The 25246-nt window shown below is 32.9% G+C and overlaps 1 non-coding gene across 1 annotated transcript; it reads left to right on the top strand.

The window, feature by feature from the left end:
* The first annotated feature begins 24896 nt into the window (after window positions 1-24896).
* LOC131178868 (small nucleolar RNA R71) lies at window positions 24897-25003 on the top strand. The gene has a single exon (XR_009147876.1). It is a non-coding gene; the product is annotated as a small nucleolar RNA R71 (small nucleolar RNA).
* The last annotated feature ends 243 nt before the right edge of the window (window positions 25004-25246 follow it).

Below are 25246 nucleotides of genomic sequence, written 5' to 3'. Positions count from 1 at the left end.
TCATATGTGAACGACAAGGAAGGAAAATCTTTCCTAGATGTGGCTGATGATATGCCAGCCGGCAACTGATTTGCTTTTAAGGTTTTTGTTTTTATTGACTAGAGTTATGATACATCCAATTATCTTTACTATTCCTTGGAATTTTCTTTGCAAAACATATTCGATGATCTTTTAATCAATGCTTTCTAAAATCATCGAAATTCTTGAGGAAGCTGAGTTATTCACATTAAAAAAAAATAAACAATTTGTGTTTCCAAAGTTGTAATAATTCTCTATTTTGTGCTGTTCTCTTCTTATGTAATTTCTAGAGAAGGGTCTCAAGTGTTTTCTTGTTTTTTTGAACTTTCTATTTGTCCAATATTGAATAACCTATTATTGATTTGTTTCAGAGATTTTTTTATAGATAAAAGAGGGAATGTGCATTGTGTAACACCCTCACTATAATAATTCTGTATATTCTATTGTTTCGGTGACCGGTGTCGGTCCGGACAGCTAGAACGTCTGGAAAAATACTTAGACTAGAGTGAGGAATCATAAATAACTCAAATATTAATAAGAAAAATTTAGGAAAAATTTTAGAAATAAAATACAACTAACTTAAATGAGCCGGTGCCCTAGCGATGGGTAACCCAGTGGAAAGTTGCGGTCTTCGCAACTAGAAGCCCTAAACCAGAGAGAAAATTTGTGAAATAATTTTTGGGACTCCAGAGAAGAGTCAATGAGGTTTCTATGGCATTAGAATGCCAAGAAAAGATTTAGAAAAATTTTTTAATCGGTACAGACAATTTTAGTTTGTTAAGCCAAACGAAGGGCATTTTGGTCATTTCGCCTTCAGAGACGATTTTTAGCCGACTTGTCCAGTTAAGTAAATAATTATTATGAAATAAAATGTGAATAAATATTGCTAAAAATTAAATTGAAAATGAGTAGAAAAGAAAAGAAAAAGAAAATGAATTAAATGGGAAATATGACATCACATGATGTCATTAAGAAGGCCTCCACCAATCACAACTCAACAAGCCAATTAAAAAGAGATAAAATGGGAAAAAAATGAAAACAAATTCTACCATTCATCTCCTTCTTCAGCCGTTTCTCCCTTTTCTCTCCTTTCACCATTGTTATTCCAAACTTCTCACTAGAAATTCTCTTGAAAAATCACCATAAAACCTCTCACCCTCTCTTCACAAAAAATTTCCCTTACCACTAGAGCTAGACTTGGGCAGCTATTAGAAGAGGATAAAGTGAAGGAAAGTGAAGGATAGAAATTCATCCAAGAGGTTAGTGCTAATTTTCTTGCTTCCACTCTTTTTTAAGCATGAATTTAAGTTGAGTTAAGTTGAAAATTTGATGAAAAATGAATTAAAGATGCATGAACTTGCCCCATGAAATTTTGGCAGCCTTATGGTACCTAGGGTTTCATCAATTTGATTGCATAATAGTTATGTATGGCTGCCATTGAACATGATTTTGGTGTTTTAAATTCATGGATTGTATGTATATAGAGAATTGAAATTGTTGGAGTTAGGGTTTGGGCACCAAAATTTGGATTTTGTTTATGTATTGGTGAAAAGAGGTTGTGATGGTCAATTAGTGACCATTTGGTCATGTTTGAGTAGGAAATTGAGTGCATGGTGCCAAGGGAATTGAGGTTATGTATGCTGTCCAGTGTGCACTGCAGGTCTGGATGTGAGTCCAGCATGTTTGGGCAGCTGTAACTTGAGTTGTGTAGGTTCAATTAGTACAAGCTCAATTGGACGTGAAATTAGACACATAATGGCACAACTTTGATGAAGGAAACTGTCCCGGAAAACCAACCTAAGTGGCTCTAAAAATTGACCTAATCCGGGTGACCAATATGCAGTCCCTGGAAAATGACCAAATGAACAGTATTCATTCATTTGGTCATAACTCAGTGTAGAAAAGTTCAATTGATCTGAAATTTTACTAGTAGAAAGCTGAGACATATCCCTACAACTTTCATGAAGAACATAAATCCAAATTCTAACCATAACCTAGTCAAATTGCCAACCAAACTTAGGTCACCAAATCTGGCAGAACCAAATTGCCCAGAAATTCTGGGTACAGGTCACTCCGGCTAGTTATGGTAAAATGACCATAACTTGAGCTACAAAACTCCAAATGGAGTGATTCAAAAAGAAAATTAAAGAAGACACAATAAGGAACAACTTTGATAAAGAAAAGTTAGCCCAGTTTCCACTGTAAAATTGTCCAATGGAACAGTAAACTTAGGTAATCAAAACTGAAAATTTAGAAATGCATCTAGGGGACTTTAAATTGCAATTGGCAATTAATACTAGCAAATGTAAAACTCAAAATGTGGGATCTTGGTGTAATTAGAATTAACATATCCATTAAGTATGAAAAAGTCAATATTTTGGTTGAATATAAGGTAAATAGTAATCAAAATGATTAGCAAATTAAGATGAAGACCTAGAACTAATTCTAAGCTTAAATGCTTAGAATTGTACGACAAATGTGGACTATGCATCCTAGTCAAAATTGTAAAGGGAAATTAAGGCCATAAATTTGAAATCTATGAAATGTTCATGGATTGCTTGAAACATGAAAAGTAAGTCACCTAATTGATGTGAATAGATAGTTAGAGCTTATATGCCCATCACAAATAGAATTCATAAAATGAATAAATGAGAAAGGAAAAAATGTTTTGAATACAATGGTACATGTGAACCATTATTTTGAATTGTGATTAATATGAATGACATAATGAATAAATAAATAAATCATATTAATATATGAATGAGACATTAGTTCTCATTATTGTAGAAAGGAAAAGTACTTTGAGTACAATGGTATAAAAGGATAATTGATGTGAATTATGATCATATAAATGATCAAATGAATGTATGAATTATAATTGAAATTTATTATGAAATAATGAAGTCATAAAACATAATATATTAATATTTAATGATATTATGTGCCTTGGTATTGCCTAGACATGTGTGTCAGATTGGATAGTTTGGCATGCCAATAGGGTATTGTTATGGCAGTACTGCGAAAGGCTTTATGCCTGTATTCATGGCTTTATGCCCGTATTCATGGCTTTATGCCCGCACTCATGGCTTTTATGCCTGATTATGTGTTATCATGGCTTTTAGCCATACTGACTGCATACGTGGATGACATTCCACGTCCCATGGTATGACGGCCCGAGGCACCGCGGTGTCCAGTGCCAACGACCCATTATCCAGTTTAGTCAGCCTATCATAGATTACCTGGGTAATGTAAATTATTAAAATTATTTAAGAACATTAGTAATTAAAAATATTAGAAAGTACTGAATGAAATGAGAAAAAAAAAAAAAAAGATTAGCAATGGAAACATAATTGAATCAAGTAGTACAAATGAAATTTTCAGAATTGTAGGAATCAAAAATACAATACTCCTAGAATTAATCTGTATATCGAATATTATTACTGTATAAACTCAATATTTTCAAAGAGGAATGAATTAGCATATAAGATAGATAATACTATAAACATCATAGTAAATCAAATTGATTCTTGAATACTTAAATTATGCTCTATTTTTTTTCTTTATTTGTATATATTATTTTCTTATTATATTATTGCACCACTAAGCAGCAATGCTTAGCGCGATGGATTTGTTTCCTCACGCAAGTACTTTGACTGAGATTTTTGGAGTCCAGATCTGCAGAAGTGTTCAAGTTGTCACCTCCTCAGCAATGCATGTAGATAGGGCTCACAAAAGTTATTTTATGTATTTATAATTAGTTATCATGTTGAAATATAAATTATGAAATTGTAATTAATTTGTTTATTATGTAAATTTTAAATTATGTAATTAATGGAAATTTGAAATTTTTGATATATGAAATGAGCATGAATGAATATGCATGGTAATGAATAAGAATCGAAATGTATGGACACTATCAGAAATGATGATGCATGAAATGATGAGATGATTATGAGAATTATTGATGAGATTTTTATTTTAAAATATTAATGAAAATTTCAAGCAGATGAATAGTGAAATACTTCAAACATTAATAAAATAAGGGAAACTCTGTTAGTTTCTCCTTCAAAAAATAATTAATATTAAAAGATAATAACTTGAAAATGATTAAAGGAATAAAGTAAGATAAGATAGGGTGCTCCGATACCGAATGTAGCACTCCTTGCTCAGCTACACTGTAGTCGGGTGAGGAGTGTTACATTTATTGGTATCAGAGCGCGGTTTAGACGTTTCTGGACCTAGATAGACTGTATATCATGCATTACATTCATAAGAATCGAGGTGATACTATTACAGATCTGTATTTCCCGTTTATTTTAGGTTAAGGTATGGAATAAGAGAGTGAAGAGACAATGAGATAGCGAATGGAGATGAGAGGGAGACTGTATTTAAGATGAAAAAGAATGAGTACAGAACTGTTTAAGGATAGGATTGAGACTAAGGAGAAAGTTAAGTATGATAACACGGAAAGGTGAAGAAATAAGGAGGTAGTAGCTCCTCGACTATTTACATCGAATAAATTTCGAGGATGAAATCTAAATTAGAGGGGGGAGATCTTTAACACCCTCACTGTAACAATTCCGTACATTCTACTGTTCCGGTGATCGGTGTCTGTCCGGACAGCTAGAACGTCTGGAAAATATTTAGACTAGAGTGAGGAATCATAAATAACTCAAATATTAATAAGAAAAATTTAGGAAAAATTTTAGAAATAAAATACAACTAAGTTAAATGAGCCGGTGCCCTAGCGATGGGTAACCCAGTGAAAAGTTGCAGTCTTCGCAACTAGAAGCCCTAAACCAGAGAGAAAATTTGTGAAATAATTTTTGGGACTCCAGAGAAGAGTCATTAAGCTTTCTATGGCATTAGAATGCCAAGAAAAGGTTTAGAAAAATTTTTCAATTGGTACAGACAATTTTAGTCTGTTAAGCCAAACGGAGGGCATTTTGGTCATTTCGCCTTCAGAGACGATTTTTCGCCGACTTTTCTAGTTAAGTAAATAATTATTATGAAATAAAATGTAAATAAATATTACTAAAAATTAAATTGAAAATGAGTAGAAAAGAAAAAAAAAGAAAATGAATTAAATGGGAAATATGACATCACATGATGTCATTAAGAAGGCCTCCACCAATCACAACTCAACAAGCCAATTAAAAAGAGATAAAATGGGAAAAAAATGAAAACAAATTCTACCATTCATCTCCTTCTTCAGCCATTTCTCCCTTTTCTCTCCTTTCACCATTGTTATTCCAAACTTCTCACTAGAAATTCTCTTGAAAAATCACCATAAAACCTCACCCTCTCTTCACAAAAAATTTCCCTTACCACTAGAGCTAGACTTGCACAGCTATTAGAAGAGGAGAAAGTGAAGGAAAGTGAAGGGTAGAAATTCATCCAAGAGGTTAGTGCTAATTTTCTTGCTTCCACTCTTTTTTAAGCATGAATTTAAGTTAAGTTAAGTTGAAAATTTGATGAAAAATGAATTAAAGATGCATGAACTTGCCCCATGCAATTTTGGCAGCCTTAGGGTACCTAGGGTTTCATCAATTTAATTGCATAATAGTTATGTATGGCTGTCATTGAACATGATTTTGGTATTTTAAATTCATGGATTGTATGTATATAGAGAATTGAAATTGTTGGAGTTAGGGTTTGGGCACCAAAATTTGGATTTTGTTTATGTATTGATGAAAAGAGATTGTGATGGTCAATTAGTGACCATTTGGTCATGTTTGAGTAGGAAATTGAGTGCATGGTGCCAAGGGAATTGAGGTTATGTATGTTGTCCAGTGTGCACTGCAGGTCTGGATGCGAGTCCAGCATGTTTGGGCAGCTATAACTTGAGTTGTGTAGGTTCAATCAGTACAAGCTCAATTGGACATGAAATTAGACACATAATGGCACAACTTTGATGAACAAAACTGTCCCAGAAATCAGCCTAAGTAGCTCTAAAATTTGACCTAATCTGGATGACCAATATGCAGTCCCTGGAAAATGACTAAATGAACAGTATTTATTCATTTGGTTATAACTTAGTGTAGTAAAGTTCAATTGATCTGAAATTTTACGAGAAGAAATCTGAGACATAGCCCTACAACTTTCATGAAGAATACAAATCCAAATTCTGACCATAACATAGTCAAATTGCCAATCAAACTTAGGTCACCAAATTTGGCAGAACCAAATTGCCCAGAAATTCTGGGTACAGGTCACTCTGGCCAGTTATGGTAAAATGACCATAACTTGAGCTACAAAACTCTAAATGGAGTGATTCAAAAAGGAAATTAAAGAAAACACAATAAAGAACAACTTTGATGAAGAAAAGTTAGCCCAGTTTTCACTGTAAAATTGTCCAATGGAACAGTAAACTTAGGTAATCAAAACTGAAAATTTAGAAATGGATCTAGGGGACTTTAAATTGCAATTGGCAATTAATACTAGCAAATGTAAAACTCAAAATGTGGGATCTTGGTGTAATTAGAATTAACATATCCATTAAGTATGAAAAAGTCAACATTTTGATTGACTAGTAAGGTGAATAGTAATCAAAATAATTAACAAACTAAGATGAAGACCTAGAACCAATTCTAAGCATAAATGCTTAGAATTGCATGATAAATGTGGACTATGCATCCTAGTCAAAATTGTTAAAGGGAAATTAAGGCCATAAATTTGAAATCCATGAAATGTTCATGGATTGCTTGAAACATGAAAAGTAAGTCACCTAATTGATGTGAATGGATAGTTAGGGCTTATATGCCCATCACAAATAGAATTCATAAAATGAATAAATGAGAAAGGAAAAAATGTTTTGAATACAATGGTACATGTGAACCATTATTTTGAATTGTGATTAATATGAATGACATAATGAATAAATAAATGAATCATATTAATGTATGAATGAGACATTAGTTCTCATTAGAAAAAGTACTTTGAGTACAATTTTATAAACGGATAATTGATGTGAATTATGATCATATAAATGATCAAATGAATGTATGAATTATAATTGAAATTTATTATGAAATAATGAAGTCATAAAACACAATATATTAATATTTAATGATATTATGTGCCCTTGTATTGCCTAGACATGTGTGTCAGATTGGATAGTTTGACATGCCAATAGGGTATTGTTATGGCAGTACTGCGAAAGGCTTTATGCCTGTATTCATGGCTTTATACCCGTATTCATGGCTTTATGCCCGCACTCATGGCTTTTATGCCCGCACTCATGGCTTTTATGTCCGATTATGTGTTATCATGGGCTTTTAGCCATACTGACTACATACGTGGTTGATGTTCCACGTCCCATGGTATGACGGCCCGAGGCACCGCGGTATCCAGTGCCAACGACCCGTTATCTAGTTTAGTCAGCCTGTCATAGGTTACCTGGGCAATGTAAATTATTAAAATTATTTAAGAACATTAGTAATTAAAGATATTAGAAAGTACTGAATGAAATGAGAAAAAAAAAAAAAGATTAGCAATGGAAACATAATTGAATCAAGTAGTACAAATGAAATTTTCAGAATTGTAGGAACTGAAAATACAATACTTCTAGAATTAATCTGTATATCGAATATTATTACTGTATAAACTCAGTATTTTCAAAGAGGAACGAATTAGCATATAAGATAGATAATACTAGAAGCATCATAGTAAATCAAATTGATTCCTGAATACTTAAATTATGCTCTATTTTTTTTTTCTTTATTTGTATATATTATTTTATTATTATATTATTGCACCACTAAGCAATAATGCTTAGCGCGATGGATTTGTTTCCTCGCGCAGGTACTTTGACTGAGATTTTTAGAGTCCAGATCTGCAGAAGTGTTCAAGTTGTCACCTCCTCAGGAATGCATATAGATAGGGCTCACAAAAGTTATTTTATGTATTTATAATTAGTTATCATGTTGAAATATAAATTATGAAATTATAATTAATTTGTGTATTATGTAAATTTTAAATTATGGAATTAATGAAAATTTGAAATTTTTGATTAATGAAAATTTGAAATTTTTGATATATGAAATGAGCATGAATGAATATGCATGGTAATGAATAAGAATCGAAATGTATGGACACTATCAGAAATGATAATGCATGAAATGATGAGATGATTATGAGAATTATTGATGAGATTTTTGTTTTAAAATATTATTGAAAATTTCAAGCAGATGAATAGTAAAATACGTCAAACGTTAATAAAATAGGGGAAACTCCGTTAGTTTCTCCGTCGAAAAATAATTGATATTAAAAGATAATAACTTGAAAATGATTAAAGGAATAAAGTAAGATAAGATAGGGTGCTCTGGCACCGAATGTAGCACGCCTTGCTCAGCTACACTGTAGTCCGGTGAGGGGTGTTACACATTGTGTTTGCCGTGATTTGGCTTGTCAATTTGGAGTTAATTGTAGGATTTTTAGTGATTGTCACTTCTCCATGCATAATTTGTGGGACATGATTGATTTTTGGTATTATAGTTCTTTTGTTGTTGGTATAAATTGAGAGGTTTAATTGGACAAAGATAGGGTTTTTTTTTTCTTTATTTTTTCTTGCTAGGAAGTCTTTTCCTCCTTTTTGTACTTATATAGTTATATGTATATGTATTCTCTCACACAAACTTGGATGCATGCATGAGTGTGCTGTATTTTAATCACTCTATTTCAGCCAAATATATCTTTCTCTGGAATCATCTACTTGCTCTAAAATAAATATATATTTCAAAGATATAGTTTTGAATTCTAAACAATGCATTATTTCATTTACCTCATGAACTTTGGACCTCCATAATTTTTTTTCCTCATTTTAAGTTATATTTTATTACTTAATTCCTTGTATTTTGTTATGCTTGTTCTTGAGAGATATTTCCATGATTTACAAATCTCTTAAAACATACATTTTGTTATGAGTATATTTATGGTGGATGTCCATTAACATTTTTAACTCCTAAGCTCTTCATTTTCTATCTATAAATTCAATGAATTTCACTAAGTACTTTATTAATTATGAGCCCTCCATCTTCTCATGTATGCCTACAAATAAAGGCAATGTATGTGATGTTTTATATAGTTGAAAATCATTAAGAAATTCTAATTTCTCTCAATCTTCTCTCTTCTATTATTCTCTTTGTTTTACCTTATTTTTATCTCGTTATCAGCACAAGTCTCTAGCCTTAACTCTACATAGGTTTCATATTTTCTTTTCTACGATTTCAAAAGTACTAAGGCTGGACAATTAGATAGCTGGTGGTTTACAACAACCCGGCTAGAAGGAAATATTGTTATCCAAATCAACAAATATTGTTTCTTTATTTATAATCCATGCATTCTCTATGATAGTATGTCAAATTTGTCACGGCTTGAATCTGTGGCCCTTAATATTACAGGTAAGAACTATTTGTCATGGATATTAGATTCATTTAGATGCAATAATACTTCTTTTGTTATCATTTCTATGAAAGCTTGGTATCTTATAGTAAAATATCCACTTGAACCCTGGAAGAGTTTGCAAGAAAGATATTATTACTAAGAGTGATATAATGTTATTAGAAAAGATATAACCACCAGAAGACTATGATACTTCCAAAAGCTCATTATGATTGGATGCAATTAGACTTACAGGGTTTTAAAATTGTACGTGAATATAACTCAGCAATGTTTAGAATCAGCTTCCAATTAAAATTATGTGGAGAAAATATCACTGATGAAGACATGTTAAAGAAAACTGTAATGGCTCGGCCCACTAGTGATATTGTCCGCTCTGGGCCAAAGCCCTCACGGTTTTAAAACGCGTCACTAGGAGTTACAAACCATCAACTTATAAACCCAGCATCTCTCCCGTGTTTTGCCGATGTGGGATTTGCCCAGGGTGTTCCAATCCACCCCCCTTATGGGTCTCAGCATCCTCGCTGAGGTTTGCCCCACCATCGTTCAAGGTTGCACGCGGAGCGGCTCTGATACACAAATGTAATGGCCCGGCCCACTAGTGATATTGTCTGCTCTGGGCTAAAGCCCTCACGGTTTTAAAACGCATCAATAGGGGTTACGAACCATCAACTTATAAACCCAGCATCTCTCCCGTGTTTTGCCGATGTGGGATTTGCCTAGGGTGTTAAAAAAACATTCTTTACTTTTCACTCCTCTAATATGCTCTTACAGCAGCAATACCATGAAAAGGGATTTAATAAATACTCTGAATTGATTTCATATCTTCTTGTGGTTGAGCAAAGTAATGAGCTATTATTGAAAAATCATGAAAACTATCCATCTGGTTATGCGCCATTCCCTGAAGTGAATGCAACAACATTTAATAAAATTCATGGATGTGGTTGTGGTCGTGGACATGGATATAGTCGAAATCGACATACTTTCCACAATCATGGTGATCATAATAATCACTATTCTATCAATAAGATTACATCTCACCACTAGAAGTGGCAAAATAGTTAAGAAATAAAAGAAAAAGTTACAAGTGAATATAATAGAAAGAATGTGGTGAATGCTATCATTGTGGCATGAAAGGTCATTGGTCACGTACTTATCGCATGCCAAAACATTTTGTTGAGCTTTACCAAGCATCTTTGAAAGGCAAGGGAAAAACTATTAAAATAAACCTTATCTATAATGATTTTAACCATAGCCAAATTAACACACCACATTTAGATATTGCCAATTTTCTCCCTGAAAGAGGAATTGACCATATGATTAATGATGGATTTCTCCTTGAAGAAGGTATTGATTATATAGTAAATGATGGAAGTATTTGAGATTAGATAATGTTTCTTATTTTATTTCACAAGCTTTCTTTAGGATTTTCTATGCATGTTTTCTTGATTTTATTTCCTGATAATATATTTCTTATGCTATTTATCTTGTTTAATAAAGAAAACATGGCTTTTGGATCCAAGATCAATAGTGAGGATATATGTCTCATAGACAATGCAACCATGCAAACCATTTTTAACGATAAGAAATATTTTTCTAGTTTGATTATGAGGCAAGCATATGTTAATACGATATCTAGTAGTACAAAATTAATTGAGGGCTCCAAAAGAGCTAATGTATCATTGCACCTAAAGGAATAAAATTTATTATAAATGATGCATTATTCTACCCTAAGCCTCAAAGGTATTTATTAAGTTTTAAATATATTCGATTTAATGGATATCATATTGAGGCAATGAGTACGGGAAATATAGAGTATCTTTTTATTACTAATATTATTTTTGGGAAGAAATGTTTGTTGAAAAAACTACCCTCTGTCTTCTAGATTGTACTACACAAAAAGAATCACATACTATAGTAAACCGAAAGTTTACTAGTCAAAGTGATTTTCTTGTTTGGCATGACCAGTTTGGCCATCCTAGATCAATTTATAATGTGAAAAATTATTGAGAATTCATGTAGCCATTCATTAAAAACTCAAAAGGTTCTTTAATTCAATGAATTCTTGTGTGCTGCTTGTTATCAAGGAAAATTAGTTATTAGGCCATAACTAGCTAAAATTGGGTTTGAATCTCCTGCATTTTTAAAGCATATTAGGTTAATATATGTGGCTCTATACATCCACCATATGGACCATTCAGATATTTTATGATTTTAATTGATGCATCAATTAGATGGTCACATGTGTGTTTACTATCATCTAGCAATTTAGCATTTGCAAGATTTCTTGCACAAATAATTCACTTGCGAGCACATTTTCCTGACTATCCAATTAAGACAATTCGCCTTGATAATGCTAGTAAATTTACATTTCAAACTTTTAATGATTATCACATGTTGATAAGAATAATTGTTGAACATCCTATAGCTCATGTTCACACACAAAATGGTTTGGCAGAATCATTTATTGAATGTGACTCCAATTGATTGTAAGGCCATTACTTATTAGAACAAAACTCCTTATTTCTATTTGAGGACATGTTATTCTACATGCAACAACACTTATATGCATCAGGCTAACATCTTATCATAAGTTCTCCCCTTTACAATTAGTTTTGGGTCAGAAACCAAATATTTCCCATTTAAGAATTTTTGGATGTACGATATATGTTACAATTGCTCCACCACAACGCACTAAGATAGGTCCTTGAAAGACGTTTAGAATATATGTCGAGTATGAGTCTCCATCTATAATTAGATATTTTGAATATTTGACAAGAGATTTATTTATGGCCAAATTTGCTTATTGTTACTTTAATGAATCAATTTTCCCGACATTAGGAGGACAAAATAAGCAGCTAGACAAGCAAATTAATTGGCGAGGATTTTCATTATCACATCTTAGTCCTCATTCTAGGCATGTAAACTAGAAGTTCAAAAGATAATTTATTTATAAAATATTGCCAATCAATTACCAGACGCATTTACTGACCCAAGGAGAGTGATTAAATCTTATATACTAACTGTAAATGCTTTTATTAGAATTTCTAAAAATTTTAAGAACCAATAAATAAATATCTACAAAATCCAGGGACCTCATAATAATTTACCCTTAGCAGAAAAATGGGATTTTTATCATTCAAGTGCATTCAAAATTATGAAAGAGGGGTGAAATAGGGTGATGTGGACAAAGTTGACAGTGGGACGCTAGTCAAATTAACAAATTTATATTGGGACGCTATCTATACTAGTGTTGTGATATTGGGATGGTATTGTGGTTTGGGACGCCAATACTAATGGTGTTTTTGATGTCATCACACTAATAAAAATGGCATTTTGCCAAGCTTGACTTCGTGCATGAGATTCTCCCTCTGATTCTTGCTTAGAAGCCATTAAAAATAGCATCCCAAGCTTAGTTAACAGTATCAATTTTTTTTATATTATTTTAATTTTAACTTCAGAAATTATTTATTTGAATTTTATATGTTATATATTATATTATATTATTATATATTTTCAGTTAAGTTCAAAATTTGTTTTCTACCTATTTTTTAAACTATTTTATGAACTATTTAAAAATTAAAAATTTTACATACAACATTAAATCATTCAAAATATACAAATTGCTTCCACTCAATATCCATAGAAAGATTATAGGATCTAGCCATAAAAACATCTCCAAGAAAATCATTTAGAAAAGATCTCCCATTTTCCATGGCCTTCACAGCTTTACTCTTTGTATGGTCTGCTAAGGAAAGCTTTAACACCTCAAGTGTGCTTACTTCAACATAATCTTAGGTATGACATGTAGAATGGCAACATCCAAGTTCTAATGCTACACTTTCAGAGAGATCTGATGCTAATGGTACAAAAAATAATCCATTCGCATTAGGTTCTTCCTCCCTTACTTTATATTTGATGTTCTCAGCATGGTTATTAAAATTGAGATGCAAAGATCTCAAAGTCCTATTAGCATCCACTCTCTTGCAATGACTATCACAACTGGCATGTCTTCTGAAATTAGATCCAAAATCTGGCATCGCATGTTCACTTAAACCATTGTCACCAGCAAAATTCTATCTAGGCTCATGCTTTTGAATTCCATCCCAGTTAGTAAATTTACATCCTATAAGATCATCCTTGGAAAGAAAAACAGCTGTAGAATTTAACAAGCGAATGCCCTTTGCACATGTATAAGCATCTGTAAACCTATTCACCAGCTTCTCTCTTATACCTCCAAATGAACAACAGCAAGCTCCAAACTAATTGTCAGCCATCTCTGTCCAGTTAACTGATGGCATTTCCATGAATATGAACTTAAATTTTAAGAATACGAAAAGATAAAAGGAAATATTAAAGTGATGTCAAATACTTCAGTGCAAGTTAAGCTAGTCAAAGAAGCATAAAAAAGAATCCAATATCGCTAAACAGCTAAAATAGAAGGTCCATAGGCAAACATGATGAATTTCCTTGGAGTTTCAGAATGTCATTTGATATAGGCATAACAAAAAATTGAGATAATTATGTGTTAGACCTTGGACAATTTAACATATGATGGGCATTTGCCAGAAATAAACACTTTTAGAAATATGCATAATTAGGCAAAATAACAAAAATTAGAAATTAATGACATTAATTGCAATAAACATGAAAAAGCATTTTGCCTTATGCAACTTCTAGTCAATCTAGTTGAACAATTTCCACAGTAAAAATGCACTCCTTTCGTCGAAGATAAACTCTTCAAATCTGAACCAAGTAAGCAAAATAAGTAAGAAGTAAACATGGTGATTCCAAAACAGAAGGATGAAATAACACAAGCTTAACTTCACTATGATCGTTAAGAGCTCTAAAACTCATCGGAGAAATAGGGTCGATCAGAACCTTAGGAATCGAAACCCTAAGTGAGACCTTCTAAGTATCTTCTCCAATCCAGGTCACAAGAAGTTGAGATTGTGGGATTTTTAGCCAGATCTTGAGGTCTTTGCAATGAATTGAAGGTTTGTGTGGGAATCGAATATGAGTAGTTTGAGATTTGGGATCTCAAGGTTTTTTCATTGCCTTTTCTAGATGCTGATAATAATAGTGCCCCCATTCCTTTTGCAAGCAGTGATTCTCACTGCCAATGATGTGTTTGATGTTATCGACATAGCATCCTGACTCATAATGCTATTAAAAATAAACATCCTGCTCCTTGCATGCTAATTTAATTAGCATCCTATTAACAATTTTCTCCACATCAGCCTTTTCCATCTTTTTCGTAAATTCTCTCAAACTTGGGTAAATTTCACTGGTGGTCACTCAACTAATATGGTATTTATAGTAAGGTCATTGAACTTAGATTTTGTACTTAAAAGTCATTGAATTTCAATTTTTAGCACAAAGAAATAACTTTGGTCGATTTCTGTCAATAGCTCCGGTAATATAATGACGTGGCTAACCAATGTGGCATTTGATAAAAAAAAAAAAAAAATCATTCTCTCTCTTATGTTATCTATCCTACATGGAGAAGTCAAATCTCTCTCTTTCTTGATATTTAAACAAATCTTTGCCTTCTGTCTCCATAGATTTAAAACATCTGAACTTCACTCAACTTTTCTCACTTTCCTTCTATGTTCAAAGTAAAAGATTAAAGTTTATGTGATTTTGTGCTGACGAAGGGAAACGATAGAGCAAAGTGAGTATGACGTGATCATTCGGAGATGTATTTACAACATGCAAGCTGATCTACACAATTCTTGGACTGGTGGTAACCTTGGTAGGCATTTTCATGGCTGTAAAAATTATAGGGTAAGTTATGGAAATATGCATAGTGTTTGATTTTTTGAGTTTTTGAGTGAAATTATAGGTTAGTGTGCGAGTGGGTGTTTGCAGACATCAAAATATTGTAGGTATTTCCAGTGGTATGATGATCCTTTCCCACCTAGAGCAACTCATGTGATTTCAAGATTACTAAAGAGGTTTGATAGACATGATCACAAAATGGAAGCTGTGAGAGGCAAAGTGAGAAAGTGGATGTGCATTGCATTGTTTTTAGGTTTGTGTCTGTTACTGGACAAAGTCTTCTTGGGTTGAATAGGGATTATGATGGGTGAAATGGAAATGAGAACTTGTTTTAAATTTTCACTATTTTTTGGGATGGCTAGGTTATTGGTAAAGTGAAAATTACAAATGCAGCTCATAGTAGCTTGCAAGAAGGGAAGTTCTTTTGTAAAATGGGAACTGCAAGTTTTAATGAATATCTACTTACTTTTAATGAAAACCAATTGTTGTTTGTATTAATTAGTTTTATTGTTGTTTAGTTGATCAATTATAAGTAATGGATTGAGAATTGATTTGTAATCGAACAACTAAATATCCTTTAAAAAAGTTGTCAAAGTATAGTTTAATAATGAAGAATTCTAAATCAAAATATTTCCATTAACTGTCGTAACATATAATCTATTTACATAATGCTTCCGAGTTGAAACAAAATATGCTTCATCCTGTTTCACATGCGAAGCATCATCCAATAACAAGCAATTGACCTTAAACCAAAAAGAACCACAAGGATCCCAGCCTATTATCCAAAATAACCATCCCATCTATAAGCTATTAACATAACCCTAGCAATGTCACCCAAGTCATTTATACAAAGTAAACAAACCATTAAAATATCAAAATATACAACTTTTGTTATTAGAAATATTCATTTCCAAGGCTTCTTTGCTTGCTGGTTTGGTTTGTTCTTGTTCTTCTCTGTTGCAATAGTTCATCTAGTGTTGGGTTTTCTCTTTGCAGTAACATGCCTCTTGCTTTGAATCCCTGATGCATTTGCGGACTGCCTACTGAAACTTATGACATTGCTTTGTTATGACTATAAACAATATAGTGAGTGTAAGTATACTCATTTAAGCTTTGCAAGGCAACTAATAAAACCACTTTTTGAAACATTACTAATATATTTGAGGTAAAAAACTTGTGAATCATGTAAAGTTTCTTGAGTAAGCCTCGTTGGTCTAGGAGGTATTTGACTTGAACCTTGTTTCAAGTAAATGAAAGCAATTAATACTAAAAAAATTATTTGCATTATATAGGATAAATTAGTAAACTTTTACTCTTACATCCATCATCCATTGGACTGTGTATGGAGGGTTTAAATGGGATAATGAGGTAATTCCAGTTGCAGATGAAGGTTGATTGCTTCCATAGCCCTAAAAAATTGATGGCTATCGAATCAGCCAGAAATTTAATTAACTGAAATTACCATTTGTGAAATATTTCTACAGTAAGTGGTAAATCCAGGTCGAACCCTAGAGACTGAATTATTAAATTTTGTGCACTTGTGTAATGGAAAAAGAAACAAAGTTTGGGGGGGGGGGGTTAATTTGCAATCCTAAAAAGAAATCAAAAATCAAAAATTAAGATCTAAAATTAAATAAGAAACTCTCAAATTAAACAAACTTCAGTCCAAGGTAAGTTGCATTTCAATACATTGATTCGATCATAGACAAAAGAAATACAATCATCTCTTATTGAATAGTTAACGTAGATTTACCAAACAACGAGGTAAACCCCTAACTTCCTTATACTCATCAATTCGAGCCCAGCACTCTTGTTGACTCTAATTATTAACTGAATTGGTATTAAGCAATTTTCATCAAATTAATAACTGCTTTAAGAATAGGAAGTAGTTAAGCTGAACAAAAATTATCGAAAATTAGGATCATCATCAATAAAACCTAATTGCTACTCATGTTTAGTCTTACACAACAATTACGAATTATGAAGATGAACTAGCAATTGACCACATCAAATTATTAACTAATAGGCCTTTTTAGCAAATCATTCAATAGATCAAAGACAATGAAATCAGAAAACAATAGATATTTAAAAAGACATAAATTAAATTAAGAACCTGGTCTCACAAATCAAGCAAAAGAACTTGAATCCCTTGAACTGAATTAAAAACTTAGCTACTCATGTTCATGGCTTACAGAAAAATAAAGAAAAATAAAGAAGAAATCTAAAAATAAAAGAATGGAGAACGAAGGTCTAAATTGGATGTGTTTTAGCTGCTGCCCAAAGACATATTTATAATAAAAAACTTAATCCCAAAGATAGGAACCAAACTTTCACACCCTATCCCTTATAAGGTACGACATGTTCCCGTAGCATACCTAATGAATTACCAACTCCACCTATAGATAACCCATTAGTTATGCTACAAAGGATTTTAAAACAAACCATAACTTTTTATCTTATCAATTCTTTTGCGAAAAACTGCATGAGAATAGTTAAAATTCCATGTAAACATTCATTGGAAATAATGATAGACTAAATATTACAAAAGTTACATTTTCATAAGTCTCAAAGTAAAATACAAAATAGTTACAAACTCAAAATGAGATAGCAATGCAATGTTTTTTAAATACAAACTGCTCAATATCCGTACATCCATACATATAGGTACAAAATACATCCAAAGGAATCATAAGGGTATACCTAACATAAATACCCACAAACAATACCAAAATGCTGCTTTCAAGTCTCTCACTCGGCAGCCTTCTCCTTTCCCTTACCTGCGATAGCATAAAGAAGCTATCACTGAGTATATCACTCAGTGGTATACAAGTAATAACTTTAAAACTTAAGGTAAAACACAATTTGTCAAAGCATAATAAATCACATTTTTCTTAAGCATGAAAACTTCACAAGAGTTCTAAGTTCATAAGAGCCATTTATTTGAATAACATTGCAAATGAGAAATCATACTTCATAAATCACAATTCACAAAGCATTAGTGTTGCCAACATCAACACACAGTTCAGGCCATGACACAAAATTTCACGATCAGTGCCGTGTTGTACACCATGACAAAGCAATCTCAACATCACTAATCGTTATTAATGAGGGAAGGGCTAGCTAGCTAATGAGTACTCATATAGTCTTACCCCACTAACCGTTATTAATGGGAGACATAATTAATATCAATTACCAACCCCAAGTAGCCGTTACTACTAGGGAGTTCCGAAAGGGATCACATGCTAATCGTGGTTTCAAAACAGTTTCCAAAAATTTTTCCATTCAACAATCACATTTATAAACCAATAAACACATTTAAATTCATCATAATATCCAAATAAAGGTAGCAACACCTAAATTTCTTAAATGCAAGAGAAAAACCATATTTCAGTCAAAGTAAACTTGTTCAAAGTAAACTCATTCAATTTAACACATTCCAAGCAATTTACAAATTTAAAAACGAAGAAAATGTTAGTTGTGCACAAACCTTCAATGCTCTCCTTTATTGCTACCTACTTCTCCTTGTCCGTTCCAACTTCTTTTTCTACTGAAAATACACAAATAGAATACCTCAATACCAATCTCAATTGCTGCCAAGAACTCATTATATGCATGTCTAATGCATCCCAAGTTAGCTTTGAAAATTTTAGAATATTTTGGTTTTGGGACAGCTTGGTGCCCCAATCTTTGAACCTAATTTTTACCTAGTTTTGATCATAATTTGATGAGGTGTTCTCCATGAAAATTGTTCATTTAGGTCTTAACTTTATTTTCCTTTTTGAATCGCCAAATTCAGAGCTGTGTAGCTCAAGTTATGACCAAAAAACTATTACTATTCACGTCACTGTTCATGCTGCAGATTTTGTTCAGATAGATTTATCGATCCAACTTCGTTCAGCAATTTGATCAAGTTAAGTCCATAATTTGGTCTAATGTTCTTCATATGAAATGTTGTGCTATGTCTTAGGTTTCCATCGGTTTAAGAATCGCCTAAATTGGAGTTTTCTAGAGAGATTTATAGCCTTGCAAAGTTTACTGTTCATTTGGTCAATTTTAGGTGCCCAGATTCTGGCAGATTCGGTGACCCGAATTTGTTTCGCAATTTGATTGAGTTAAGTTCATAATTTGGCTTAAAATTCTTCATATGAAATATTCTAGTATGTCTTAGGTTTCCATCGGTTTAAGAATCGCCTAAATTGGAGTTTTCTAGAGAGAGTTATAGCCTTGCAAAGTTTACTGTTTATTTGGTCAATTTTAGGTGCCCAGATTCTGGCAGATTCGGTGACCCGAATTCGTTTCGCAATTTGATTGAGTTAAGTTCATAATTTGGCCTACCATTCTTCATATGAAATATTCTACTATGTCTTAGGTTTCCATCGGTTCAAGAATCACCTAAATCGGAGGTTTCTAGAGAGAGTTATAGCCATTGAAACTTTACTGCTCATATGGCAATTCTGCAGTTTTGCAGATTCAGTAACTCAACTTTGCTCAATAATTTGATTGGGTTAATGGCATAATTTGGGTTTGTGTTCTTCATGAAAGTTTAAGGTCTATATCTCATCTAACTACTGGTAAAATTTCAGATCATTTTGACCAGCCTAGCTCAAGTTATGACCCAAACACGATTACTATTTATGTGTATTGTTCATACTGCAGTTTTTCAAGTTTGGTCAGTTTGTTCACTAGGTTTTGGTCACTTTTTGGGCATGCTTCCTAAATGAAAATTGTGTCATTTAGTGCCTATTTTCAGTCCCAATTGGTCCCATACCAATTGGACTTGTAAAATTTCATTTTTGGTCCCTCAAAGTTGACTTTTGGTCATGCTTCATACCCAATCCGAATTTGGCTTTGATTTAAACACTTCTAACACACTTAATTAGGTCACAAATGACCATTTCTTTCCTTAAACTATGTCAAAGACATCATTTAGCACTTCTTCACATTTTTGGTCTCTAAACCCTAATGTTCAAAACCCTAATTTTTCTCCCATTTGGCCAAAACCCTAGTTTAGGTTCCATATATGTTTTCTTTCATTTTCTTATGAAATTTCATCATAAATTAACTTCATTCCAAGCTTATACAACTAATCTAACATGAAAAGAAAATTACCTCTTGTTGATTTCTTTCCAACTTCACTTTTCTTCCAATTCTTGTTCTCCTTGCTTTTAATCTCTCAATCAAAGATCTCTTTGATGTTTTCTTTTAGTGGACTATGGAATTTATGAAGGGAATTTAAGGGAATTAAAACTTGGGAGGGGAAATTAATGAGGGGAAGAAGTGGAAGAAGAAGAGAAAGAGAGAGAGAGAGAGAGAGAGAGAGAAAGAGAGAGGAGAGGGTGGTGGCCTCTTATGAAAAAAAAAGAAATGAAGAAGACATTTGTCTTCTTATATATATATATATATATATATATATATATTTATCTACAAAATTAGCTCATTAAAATTATAAATTTTAATTGTGTCATAAGGATAATTAAACTTAAATTTTTATTGCCCCCTTTTTTTTTTTACATTTACACTTAATTTTTCCTTTTAATTAAATAATTAAATTTAACTATCAAAAGCCTATAAGTCTTTCATTTTAATTTTGTCATAATGGAAATGAAAGTTTAAGTTTTCATTTCTTAAATTTTTCCTTACATATTTTTACTTGAATTTTTCTTCAATTTTTACCCCATAATTCAATTCATTAATTTTATTTAATTTAATTGACATTTTGGTCAAAAGTCAACTCTTAAGGTGAATTAACCAAAATGCCCCTCATCGGGTCATAATCCTTCTTTTTATAATACCCGATGAGTCCTTAGCTTTTTTGTTCACTAGAATTTTTATTGTGTCTATCTCAATTCATTTTCTATTTATTTTTGGTCCTCAAGGTGTCTTTGAATAGTATTAGTGACGGACCAAAAATGGTACTATTCATAACTCGGAGGTTCGGGGTGTTACACAAACTAGGAAAAGTTCTGAAATTCAAAAGACAGATTTTCAGCCTGCATTCTTGTCTCTGAAATCAAGGCCAATTTTCAGTGACTTCCTTTCCAAATCTGGCTCTGCCCTCTTCAGGAAAGTTATAGCCCTATTTCTTAGCTTTCTAACGGGTACTCATTTGCCCAAATCCGAGGTCTACAGCCCAAGTTATGGCCCAAAAACTAGGACTGGTTTAGACAGACGGCCCAGCCCATAGTGACGACTTCATTGCCATTTTTCACAATTAAAATGGCTTCCAGCCCTTCATAGAAGTTGTAGAGGTAGTTCTTAAGGTTCAATTGGTCTTGGGCTTGCTTCATTTGGACGTCTGAAATTCCAGATACAAAATAAATACTAAAACTAGTCGTGACACATCAACTATAGGCTTTTGCAATAGATCCATAGCTCATTTTGTCAACTTTGGAGATTGATTTGGGCTTTGGTCCCTCTTTATCATTTGAAGTGCTCTATCTTAGCTTTTCAATGGATTAAACAGCACTCAATTTGGAGACCCACAACTTTAGAAACACCTGAAAAATACAGCAAATGTCAAATGCTGAAAATTTCTCCATTTAACACAATTATTCCAACAACTATCTAAAAATATGCCTAAATAATAAATATACTTTAATCAACTGAATTATGCATAAAAACACACTAGAAACACTAAATGTGATAGGAGTAAAATTAATAAATTATGTACTTATCAAATTCCCCCACACCTATTCCATGCTTGTCCTCAAGCATGACTTAAACTCTCAATCAACTCCACTTAGAAGTTCCTTAACTTCACCCTATCACAACATTCTCTAACAATAAATTAAAAGTTTGAAAGAAGAGACAAGTAAGGTAATAACCATCATAATAAATTCCATCAACACCATACCAATATATCAACAATTTTTCCAACATAAAACAAAAGGCTTGAAATCAATTAAGCTCACACAATTAAAGTTTCATAAAATTTTAAGTCAATGCATACCAAAACACAAGGCTAATTTATCAAAACACAACAATTACAGCTCTTTGCAAATCTTAGGGGAGATAGAAATGCCCCCCCCCCCCCTTCTTTTTTTTTTTTATATTTGAAATTGGTACTTCTCTATTATCACAGTTACTTTTTTTTTTATTTCAACCGTCACCTTCAGAAAAGTACCTTGCTCATATCCTAACTAGCTTTTGGCCTGAGAATTGACATGGGATTCATAAAGACCCCTAGTTAGTTTGCTTAACTAAAATAGCGAAGCAATTTTCAAGTTCAACATTTTATTTCCCTCAATTATGCATCTACATATTATAAAGTGTCCCGATAGATTAAACAAAGTTCTAAAATATGCATGATACTAGTTTAAAGTACACATAACTAATCATTTCACCATTACATCAAGCCTAAATGATTTATGCAAGAAAAATAAATTACTCTATGGTATGGAAAAGAGGGAAAATTCATCATTAAAGTTACTATTACCTTATCTAAAATCTCAAAATTTAATCTAAAATAGAAAAGTCATTTCAAGGACAAAGCACTTCCCTCCAAGAGTTAATATAAAATCATGAATTAAGATTATAAGAACAAATTTTTTTTTTAAATTAAAGCAACAAATTTCTTTCTCCTCCACACTTAAAACTTACATTGTCCCCAATGTAAAGCCTAAATGCAAAAGAAAAGAAATAAAATAAGATAAGGGAAAGAAAACAAATCTGATTGTGGCTAACAAGCCACCCATGGGTTGCTTCCCAAGAAGCGCTTTTGTTTATCGTCGTTAGCTCGACATGGCAAAGCTCCTTAATCCACTGAATGCTCCTGAAACCCCTCATAAAATGGCTTGAGTTCATGACCGTTGACCTTGAACACTTTGTTAGTTCCTAAACTTTGAATTTCAACTGCACCATAAAGAAATACATTAGTAACAACAAAGGGTCCAATCCAACGAGAACGCAACTTACTAAGCATCAGCTTCAATCTGGAATTGTACAATAAAACTTTTTGCCCAATCACAAACTGCCTCCTTATTTTGTCATGGAATGCCTTTGTCTTTTCTTTACAGACCCTAGAATTTTCATAAGCCTTAAGGCAAATTTCCTCTAATTCATGCAAATGTGATTTTCTTTCTAACTCATCCTCCATGCTTAACTCAAAATTATCCTGCACAAATGTATCAACAACATCAATAAAAAAGACATAATGATTATCAACAGGATACTTCATGGCATCAAAGATATTAAATTTTATAGTCTCTCCATCAAACTCCATAGTTAAGGTACCCTCATCTACATCAATTTTTGTCTTGGCGGTTTTTAGGAAAGGTCTTCTAAACAAAATCAAAGCTAACTTTGATGTGGGAACGCTATCCTCCATATCTAGAATGTAAAAATCTGCAGGAAAAATCAATTCTCCAACCTGCACTAACACATCCTCAACTACTCCTAATGGGTAAGCATTAGAATGATTAGCTAACTGAATAATGACACTGGTTTCTTTCAAAGGACCCAAATTTAAAGTTTGAAAAATTGAATTTGACATAACATTAATAGATGCTCCTAAATCTGCCATTGCATAGTCAAATTTAGAATCACCTATTCTGCAGGGAATAGAAAATGAACCTGGATCCTTACACTTAGGGGGTAATTTTCGCTGAATTAATGCTGACATATTTTCCCCCATAGTAATCTTCTCATTATTCCTCAACTTGCGCTTTGTAGTGCATAACTGCTTAAGGAATTTAGCATACCTGAGAATTTATTTAATCGCATCAAGTAAAGGTATATTCACCTCCACCTTCCTGAAAGTCTCCAAAATTTCTTTCTCTTGTTCTTCTTTCTTATTTTTAGCCAACCTGCATGGGAATGGAGGAAGAATAGAATTATTAACCTTATTCAGTTTAGGTTCAGTATTTACCTCAACTTCAGGAACTTCAGACTCTTTTGCTCCTTGCTTCTTCTTTTTTATTGGCTCACGTGGAGTCTAATTATCAACTTCGTTCCCACTCCGCAACAGTATCGCACTTGCATTTTCTCTAAGATTCATGACTGTTTGTGATGGAAGCCTTCCAGAACCTTGAGCTTCCAGCTTACTCACAGATGAGGCTAATTGACCAATCTACCTCTCTATGTTTTGAATGCTATTTCTGGTCTCCTGTTGGAACTGTTGTGCATTGTTAGCCAAAGCCTTAACAATTTCAGCAAGTGACATACCTTGATTTGAGGGAGGCGGAGGTGGTTGATTCACTTATGGTCTCTGCTAATGGTATCAGTTTTCCACTGGTTGATTCTCATAACTCAGATTGGGATGATCTCGCCATCTTGGATTATAAGTATTCGAATAGGGGTCATACCAGCGTTGTGGCTGTCCACAATTTCCTACTACATTAACATGTTACATTAATTTATCCTCTTGTAATGCAAGACACATGTCAGTAGCATGACCCGAACCTGAACAAATCCCACATACCTTAATAGTTTTCATTTTTCCTATAGCCAATTGCCTCACCAAAGAAGTTAAATCAGAAATCTGTTTCTCAAGGTTAGATGCACTTACCTCATTAACCTTCTTAGGTGTGTGATCCATTCTCATTCCAAACTGCTGAGAATTTGCTGCCATGTTAGCAATCAGCCTCCTTGCCTCTTCTGGTGTCTTGTCAACCAAAGCTCCTCTACTAGCAGCATCTATCATACTGTAGTCCATTAGTAGAAGTCCCTCATAGAAATACTGAATCAAAAGTTGTTCACTTATTTGATGATGGGGACATCTTGCACACAGCTTCTTAAATCTCTCCCAATATTCATACAAACTATCTCTATTGTATTGCCGGATGCCACAAATTTCTTTTCTTATGTTGGTAGCACGGGAAACAGGAAAATACTTCTCCAAAAATATTTGCTTCATCCCATTCCATGAGTTGACGGATCCAGAAGGAAGGTAATAAAACCAATCTTTAGTTATGCCTTCGAGTGAGAAGGGAAAAGCTTGAAGCTTGATTTGATCCTCTGAAACTCCTTGAGGTTTCATGCTGGAACACACAACATGAAATTCTTTTAAATGCTTTTGTGGATCCTCATCTGCAAGACCATGAAACTTAGG

Source organism: Hevea brasiliensis, chromosome 3 (assembly GCF_030052815.1).
Source record: "Hevea brasiliensis isolate MT/VB/25A 57/8 chromosome 3, ASM3005281v1, whole genome shotgun sequence".
In the NCBI taxonomy this organism is placed as follows: domain Eukaryota; kingdom Viridiplantae; phylum Streptophyta; class Magnoliopsida; order Malpighiales; family Euphorbiaceae; genus Hevea; species Hevea brasiliensis.
This window is presented reverse-complemented; position numbering and strand designations above follow the sequence as displayed.